We start from the raw sequence: 8,877 nt of genomic DNA, 5'->3' as shown, positions 1-8,877 counted from the left end.
GTGCTTTCGGTGGGTATCAGAAAGAAAAGGATAGAAAGAAAAAAGGAGCGTGGATGGGCTGAGCGGTGCTGTTATGCCACACATGCTACAAGCAGCAGGACCAGTAGAGGGGCTTCTGGGAAGTACAGTGTCTCACTAAAGGGGCAATTATTCCTACCATGGCTTTAGTATATCCTCAGGTGAATTAGCTTTCCTGAGCAGTGGTCTCCTGCCCGGGGGATTGATGGGCCCAGCTAGACTGACTCAGAAGTGAGGAGACAGTATCCTGTAATATTCTAATCAGTTTAGCTGCTCAGACTGTCAGGTCTGCAGCCGGGGCCATTGGAAGAACTCTGGTTCCACTCTTTGATCAAGAGGAAGTAACCTTGAGCCTCAGCAAAGCCCTGATGTTTCCATGTTTTCATACAGTATTTTAAATCCTAAGGAGAGGCTGTTGTGATGTCTCCCTTTCTAGTATTACCAGGGAAACAGATGGGGGACCATGCCAACCATGAAGGAGGGGGTCATCTTAAATGGCTTTCAAGCCTTGAAGCTGAGACCTGTAATATTCTTCCTCAATGGTTGAAATCCTAAAACCATTTAGGAGGTGATCTGAAATTGGGATGTAAAGGCTTTAGGATTTCTATTCTGGCTGACTTTTGGGCCTTGGAGGGTGATCAGGGGACTCAGATAAATGGAGACAGATTGCAGCAGGAGCATCTGAGAGGTCAAGTGTGAATAGGCAGTGGTTGAACACATAAGGTCCAGAGGTGAATAATATCACTGCTAAGGTTGTAATGGACAAAACCCCACCAGAACTGGAGCCGCCTCCTCTGGCATCTGTGGTCTCCGTCAGGACAGAAGGAAGGAACGGCTGCTTTCACGGTCACCACACGGCCCGCTCAGTCTACTACATCAGTGTGCGATACCACCTGATCTATCTATTACACCTCCTGATCAGTCTGCCACACCGCCTGATCAGTCTGCCACACCGCCTGATCAGTCTGCCACACCGCCTGATCAGTCTGCACACTGATCAGTCTGTCACACCGCCTGATCAGTCTGCCACACTGCCTGATCAGTCTGACTATACACAGCCTGATCAGTCTACACCGCCTGATCAGTCTGCCACACCGCCTGATCAGGTCTGCCACACGGCCCGATCAGTCTACTACATCAGTGTGCTATACCACCTGATCTATCTGTATTCAAATTGCTCTGATTCAGTATAAACACTGATTGGCCATGCCAGCGGAGTAGGTGGCAAGGGGAGGGTCTGGATAAGCTGATCAGGCACTGCCACACCGCCGATCATGTGACCAGCAACACCGCCTGATTAGTTTTGTTAATTTAAGCTAAAGACAGTTACAAGCTGTCACTTCCTGTTCTTCAGCTGTCATTCTGTTGTCCCTGCTCCCCAGTTGTATGACACAATGACACACATGCTTGGTGTACCTCCTCCTGGCTCCCCTTCTCTAATAGAACTGACAAACACAGTGCAGTGGTAACGATAAATTATTTATTTACTTACTTACTTACTTACTTATTTCTGTAGTTGCACCTTCCTTGGACCGACAGCTGGCAAATAATGACACAGAGACTTAATATTATGTTAATTATGAAAGCTTGGTGTTAGCTTAAGCTGTTTCCCCAGCCAGCTCTTATAACTTGAATTAACCTGTTTCTATTCATCCACATTCTGCCACAAGGCTCGGTTACCTCTGCTCTGTATTGAATGTCCAACTTCTTCAAGTCTCACTGGTGTCCCCGCCTCTCTTTTTCCCAGAGTTCTTTCTCTGCCTGGAAGTCCTGCCTATACCTCCTGCCTAGCTATTGGCTGCTCTGCTTTTTATTACACCAATCACAGCAATACACCTTCACACAGAGTACAAATATCCCTGCAACGTTTTTCATTTTCAATTCAGTAATAAGCATCAAAACCAGAACCTAATGAAGAAAAAAAAGAAAAAAAAAGTGAGCTGGTGGCTCACTCCTTTACTCCCAGCACTCAGGAGGCAGAGGCAGGTGAATTTCTGTTTTCAAGGCCAGCCTGGTCTACAGAGTGAGTCCAGGACAGCCAGGGCTACACAGAGAAACCCTGTCTCAAAAACTAAACAACAACAAAACACAGGACCTCCTACATACTGTCCTAGTTACGGTTTCTGTTGCTGTGAAAAACAACATAACCAAGAGCAACTTAGGGAGAAAAAAAAGCTTATTTCAGCTTCTAGGTTTACAGTGCTTTGTTGTAGCTCAAAGAAGAAACCAATAGAAAAATGTACTTACTGGTTTACTCCTTCTACCTAGTGCTTAGCCAGAACAGCTTAGTCTATACAATCCAGACCCAGCTGCCCAGAGACGGCACTGCCCACAGTGGGCTGGGTCCTCCCACATCGATCACCAGTAAGACAATATCCATAGACATTACCAAAGGCCAATCTAATCCAGGCAATTCTATGGTGATATTTTATTTGTACTGAAATGTGATTTTATTTGTATGTTAATAAATAAAGTTGCCCCGGGGGTCAGAGCTATTAGAGCCATAGTGAAAGCTGGGCAGTGGTGGTGCACGCCTTTAATCCCAACACTTGGTAGGCAGAGCTAGGTAGATCTCTGTGTGGTCAAGGATACAGCCAGCATTGGAGACACATGCCTTTAATCTCAATACCAACCATAGAAGACCTGGAGGTCTGTATAGACAGCCAATGACGAGGCAGTCATGTGGTTGGGTTTACAACCAATGAGAAGGCAGAACAGAAAGTCTATATAAAGACAAACACACAGGAAGCAGGTCTCTTTTGGAGAGGTCTCTTGGCAGAAGAGGCTAGCTGCAGCAGATGGGTAAGGCTCTTAGCTCTGATCTCTTGCCTTTCTTCTTTGCATTGGTTCTGTGTTTCTTATTTAATAAGACGGTTGGTTACATCTACACAATTCTGCAACTGAGGTTCCCTCTTCCAATTCTAGGCTGTGTCAAATCGACAGCTGGAGCTAACCAGAAAAGACCAAACAAGGGCTCTATCACTGAGCCATAGCCTCCTCCCCCCTATCCCGCCACTTTTTTCTTAGCCCTTCTACTGAAGTAACACTGTGGGGCCAGTGAGTTTTTTCGGCAAGTAGAGGTACTGTGGCCAAGCCTGTCAGCCTGCTGAGTTTGATTTTCCAGGATCCTTATGGCAGGAGGAGACAACTGACTCTGGCAAATTGCCCTCTGACCTCTACGTGTGCACTGTGGTGCCTGCATCCCCCCCCCCCATACAAAATGACTGAATAAATGTAATGAAGTTTTTGTTTGATTGTTTGAAAGAAAGAAAGTCAAGCTGAAGAGGTGGCTCAGTGCCTAAGAGCCCTGCTGCTCTTGCAGAGGACCTAGGTTTGATTCCCACCATCCACATCAGGTGATCTGTAATTCCAGGGCATTCACCAACCTCTTCTGGCCTCTGTGGGCACCAGGCACACATGCAGTGTGATATATGTGCAGGTAAAACATTTATACACATGGAAGGAAAGAGAGAGAGAGAGAGAGAGAGAGAGAGAGAGAGAGAGAGAGAGAGAAGGAAGAAGGAAGGAGGGAAGGAGGGAGGGAGGGAGGAAGGAAGGAAGGAAGGAAGGAAGGAAGGAAGGAAGGGAAAGGGAGGGAGGGAAGGGGAGGGGAGGGAGGAAGGAAGGAAGGCAAGCTATTAAAATCTCTACCCTGTCCTTATAAACCATGCAGCAACACCTTGCTGGCTAGTATTTTTTATGTCAATATGACACAAGCTAGGGTCCTGTAGGAAGAAGAAATCTTAATTGAGAAGATGTCTCCATAGGACTGGCCTGTAGGCAAGTTCATATGGGATTTTCCTGGTTGATGATCATTGTGGGTGGAGCTAGCCCTGAGCAGGTGGTCCAGGTATAAGAAAGGAGACTGAAGCTGGGTGGTGGTGGCGGCGGCGGCGGCGGCGGCGGCGGCGGCGGCGCACGCCTTTAATCCCAGCACTCGGGAGGCAGAGGCAGGCGGATCTTTGTGAGTTCAAGGCCAACCTGGTCTACAGAGCGAGATCCAGGAAAGGCGCAAAGCTACACAGAGAAACCCTGTCTCGAAAAACCAAAAAAAAAAAAAAAAAAAAAGGAGACTGAGAAAATCATGAGTGGACAAGCCAATAAACAGCACTCTCTATGGCCTGCCTTGAGTTCATGCCCTGACTTCCCTGGATGATGAACTTAAAAGCTATAAGGTGAAATAAACCCTCTCTTCCCAAAGTTGCTTTTGGCCATGGTATTTATCACAGTGGCAGAAACCCTAACAGAGGCAGTACTCTTGTTCATATTTGCTCCCCCCCGCCCCAAGACAGGGTTTCACTGTGTAGCTAGCTGTCCTGGAACTCACTCTGTAAACTAGGCTGGCCTCAAACTCAGAGATCTGCCTGCCTCTGCCTCCTGAGTACAGGGATTGAAGGCGTGTGCCATCACCACCCAATTTCATATTTGCTTTTAAAACTATATCTGTGAGAAAAAAAAATAAAGCTGATAACTCAAAAAGTTTGCTGCTGTGGGATGTTCTGTATGGCAAATGTGTTGCTCTGATTGGTCAATAAATAAAATACTGATTGGCCAGTGGCTAGGCAGGAAGTATAGGCAGGACTAACAGAGAGGAGAAAAGAAAGAACAGGAAGGCAGAAGGAGTCCCTGCCAGCCGCCACCAGGACAAGCAGTATGGTAAGCCACGAGCCACATGGCAATGTATAGATGTATGGAAATGGATTAATTTAAGCTATAAGAACAGTTAGCAAGAAGCCTGCCATGGCCATACAGTTTGTAAGCAATATAAGTCTCTGTGTTTACTTGGTTGGGTCTGAGCGGCTGTGGGACTGGCAGGTGACAGAGATTTGTCCTGATTGTGGGCAAGGCAGGGAAACTCTAGCTACAGTTTGCAAATTTTATATTTTAGTAGAAAGGCCCAGCTTAAAGGTCAATATTCACACTCAGACCAGGATGGAAGGCTTTGCCATTTCCTGTGGGTCTAAGGCATGAATGAGGCTCTTGATATGACTGTGATCATGTCAACAACACACATTTACTCAGGACACTCCCTACAAGAGGAAGAAGACCTTATTAAAGAAAGAAAAAAGAAAGAAACAACAAGGGGGGGGGGGAAGAAACCAAAGAAAGAAACGGGAATATAGGACACAGAAAGAGCAGCCAATCACATTCTGGTCTCATTTCTTCCATGCCTGCTGTAACACGATTATATTCCATCTCTTGGGCTTGACCTTGTGACTTGCTCTAGCTAATTAGAATTCCCAGCTGTGAAGTGACCTGAACTTGAAACACAATTGCCCAGTTGAAGTGGCTCTGCTCTTTTTCCAGGAAAACAATATGCCTGAGCCACTTGCTGATCCGAGAGTGATGAGAGACATGCAGTGCAGACCTGGACTAAACCTACAGCCTTCAGCCAAGACCTCAGAGGCCAGCCTAGCTCCCCGGACCCCAGTTGGCCAGACAGTTCAGCATTACATGCTGCATTTAGTCAGAGTCTTTCTTTAGTCTCCTTCCATTTCAAACACTTCTGTAAGCCTGCCCAACTCTGGCTCTCTTCAACGTGAAAGGTCAGCAACTCCACAGAACGTCTTTCTGTTGGGCCCTCTGATTAGAGTCTGGCTGTGCAGCATTCAAAAGCATTTCAGGATGTGGTGCTGTTTTTCACTGCATCTGATCAATGGTGTGTGCTTTCGTTTGCTCCATTGCTAATTGAAATTCACTCTGATTGCCTGATTAATGTGAGGGTCATCACACTACACTGTCAAATTACTCTTTTGCCCTTGAATTTATTGGGCATATGAGGAGAGGAACAGGAACTGGAAACCATATACTTATTTATATTTGTGTGCAGTTATGATATTCTTTTTTTATAGAAAATTTACTATTTGTTATATGTGTATGTGTATGTATCTGAGAATATGTATGTTTGATCCTATGTGTGTAGTGTCTACAGAGACCAGAAGGGGGCATCAGATCATATGGTACTGGAATTTCAGATAGTCAACTGCCCAGTGTGGGTCCTGGGAACTGAACCCTGGTCCTTTGCTGTGGGATGTCCTGTATGATGTAAATATATGTTGCTATGATTGATTGATAAATAAAATGCTGGTTGGCCAGTAGCCAGGCAGGAAGTATAGGCAGGACAAAGAGAGAGAAGAATTCTGGAAAGTGGAAGGCTGAGGCAGAGAGACGCTGCCAGCTGCCATGAGAAGCATGATGTAAGAGACTGGTAAGCTACAAGCCATGTGGCAAGGTATAGATTTATAGAAATGGGTTAATTTAAGATAGAAGAACAGATAGCAAGAAGCCTGCCACAGCCATAGAGTTTATAAGTAATATAAGCATCTGAGTGATTATTTTATAAGTGGGCTGTGGGACTGCAGGGACTTGGTGGGACCCGTAGAGAAACACTCCAGCTACAGTCCTCTGTTCAAGCTATACTTTATGGACCATTAGGCTGAAGGCATGGCTTTGTGGTAGAGAATTTACCTGCATCATGTGAAAAAAAGCTTCTGGTGTGAACCCCAGCATTGCAAAACCAAAGCAAGGTATCAGTGGCATTACTTATTTTGATAGTCAAATTGTCACAGATTTGGCCAGCAGAAGGTCTTTCAGTCCTGGCATTTCACATGTCCCCATTCTTTATTTATTTGATCACATCCTTGTTTTCTGACACAAAAGAATGCCCCATGGTCCTTTTGTACTTCTTATGTCACATTAGAGTAATCAACCATATCTCTCAGGAACTATGGTTCCTGAGATTATAAAACGATATCCAAGATCTGGGAGGTAGGAGTGCTAAGTGCTAGCTGAGGTGTCTCTATTCCCAGGCCCTCTGTGTAAAGAGCTACCAAGCATTTACAGTTTGTCTGTGTGACTGTCTGCTTTCTATACCTACCTGGGGTTTAAAAGCCCGGAGTTCTAATAAATACATTAATTCCTTCCTAGTTGCTACCACACTCCACAACCATAACTTGCTCCCCTGGTCATCAAGTGTGGTTCTCATTAGCACTGTGGAATGTCATTCTGTATGCTGTGAATGTGTGTTGCTCTGATTGGTTGATAAATAAAATGCTGATTGGCCAGTAGACAGGCAGGAAGTATAAGTGGGATAAGCAGACAAGGAGAATTCTAGGAGGAGGAAGGCCGAGTCAGGAGTCGCCAGCCAGACACAGAGAAAGCAAGATGTCAAGGCAGAACTGAGAAAAGGTGTCAAACCACGTGGCTAAACATAAATAAGAATTATGGGGCTGGGCAGTGGTGGCGCACACCTTTAATCCCAGCACTCAGGAGGCAGAGCCAGGCAGATCTCTATGAGTTTGAGGACGGCTTGGTCTACAGAGTGAGATCCAGGACAGGCACCAAAATTACACAGAGAAGCCCTGTCTCGAAAAACAAACAAACAAAAAACAAAACAAAACAAAATAAAAGATTTATGAGTTAATTTAAGTGTAAGAGCTAGTCAGTAATAAGCCTGAGCTAATGACCATAGAGTTCATAATTAATATAAGCCTCTGTGTATTTATTTGGGGGACGTGAGTGGGAAGATTTGTCCCGACCGCCAGCCAGCCGGGACACAGGAAAACTTCTGACTACACATTAGTTCCCACATATTCACTTGTTTGGTCAGTTTCCCATTGTTTGTTTTTGCTCTTTTCTGAGGGGCCTGCCACTCAGCTCCCAAATAAATCCACACATGGAGGCTTATTATTCTAGCCAGTTTTTCTTAAATTATCCCATCTACCTTTTGCCTCTGGGCTTTTCCGTTCTCTTACTTCTGTAAATCTTACTCTTCCTCCATGGCTGGCTGTGTAGCTGGGTGGCTGGTCCCTGGAGTCCACCTCCTTCTCTGGCTTCTGGATCTCTCCTCCCAGTTTTCTCCTTTTCTATATATTCTTCCTGACTACCAGCCCCACCTATCCTTTATCTTGCCTTGCTATTGGCTGTTCAGCTCTTTATCAGACCATCAGGGGTTTTAGACAGGCATAGTAACACAGCTTCACAGAGTTAAAGAAATGCAACATAAACAAAAGTAACACAGCCTAAAATAATATTCTACAGCAGTTTCTCATTGCCATCAGTCTGCTATCATCCCTTTCTCTCACCGCCTCTGACTTCCTGTAGCAGACCCAGCCCATTCCTCTATGTGCTCAGATGCTGACTTGTAAGGCCAGGTCTTCCCTGTGCAGATACTGTTCCTACTCTAGATCCTGACAGTCAAGCCTGGGCCTGGAATCCCCGTGGACACTGTCCTGGTGTGGAGTATTTTAATCACACTCAGACACTCCCAAGACTGCCAATAAAAGTAACTTTGAAGCAGAGGGTAGAGCTAGCTACTACCTGACCAAAATGAGCCATAGAGGTTTTAGAGGACCGAGGACAGAGAGAGAGAGACACCGGAAGTAGTAGGATGAGGCTTAGAAAGATTCTTGGCCCTTTTGGATTGAGGAAAGAGAGAGAAGGTCACTGGTTGCTTCGCTGCTGCTTTTCTGGTCATTCAGGTTCCTACCCTGATCTCTGACTGTCTGACGGGGTTTTTATTGATAGAGTGTAATTAGATAAACGTTTCACGGTCCTCTCTTACCCAGGCTCTTTCTGCCTAAATCGATAGTGCTATTCCACATCACTGGGACATTTCACGCACCCTTCAAGGTTCTGCATCCCTGCTCCTTGCATGACATCATACCTTTGGGTTCTAGACCTCACAACAGGCATATTTTCTTTGTTGACACTCTCCTAACTCCAGTCAATGCCTCCTTCTGGACTATGGCAACTCTCCTCTAGGGCAGCAGGGGTCCTACCTGTCTCTATCTACAGATTTGGGGACCAATTAGTTCAGAAAGGGATGAAAAATCAATCAGGGTGTGTGTGTGTGTGTGT

The sequence above is a fragment of the Peromyscus leucopus genome, chromosome 19, assembly GCF_004664715.2.
Source record: "Peromyscus leucopus breed LL Stock chromosome 19, UCI_PerLeu_2.1, whole genome shotgun sequence".
Classification (NCBI taxonomy): Eukaryota; Metazoa; Chordata; class Mammalia; order Rodentia; family Cricetidae; genus Peromyscus; species Peromyscus leucopus.
This window is presented reverse-complemented; position numbering follows the sequence as displayed.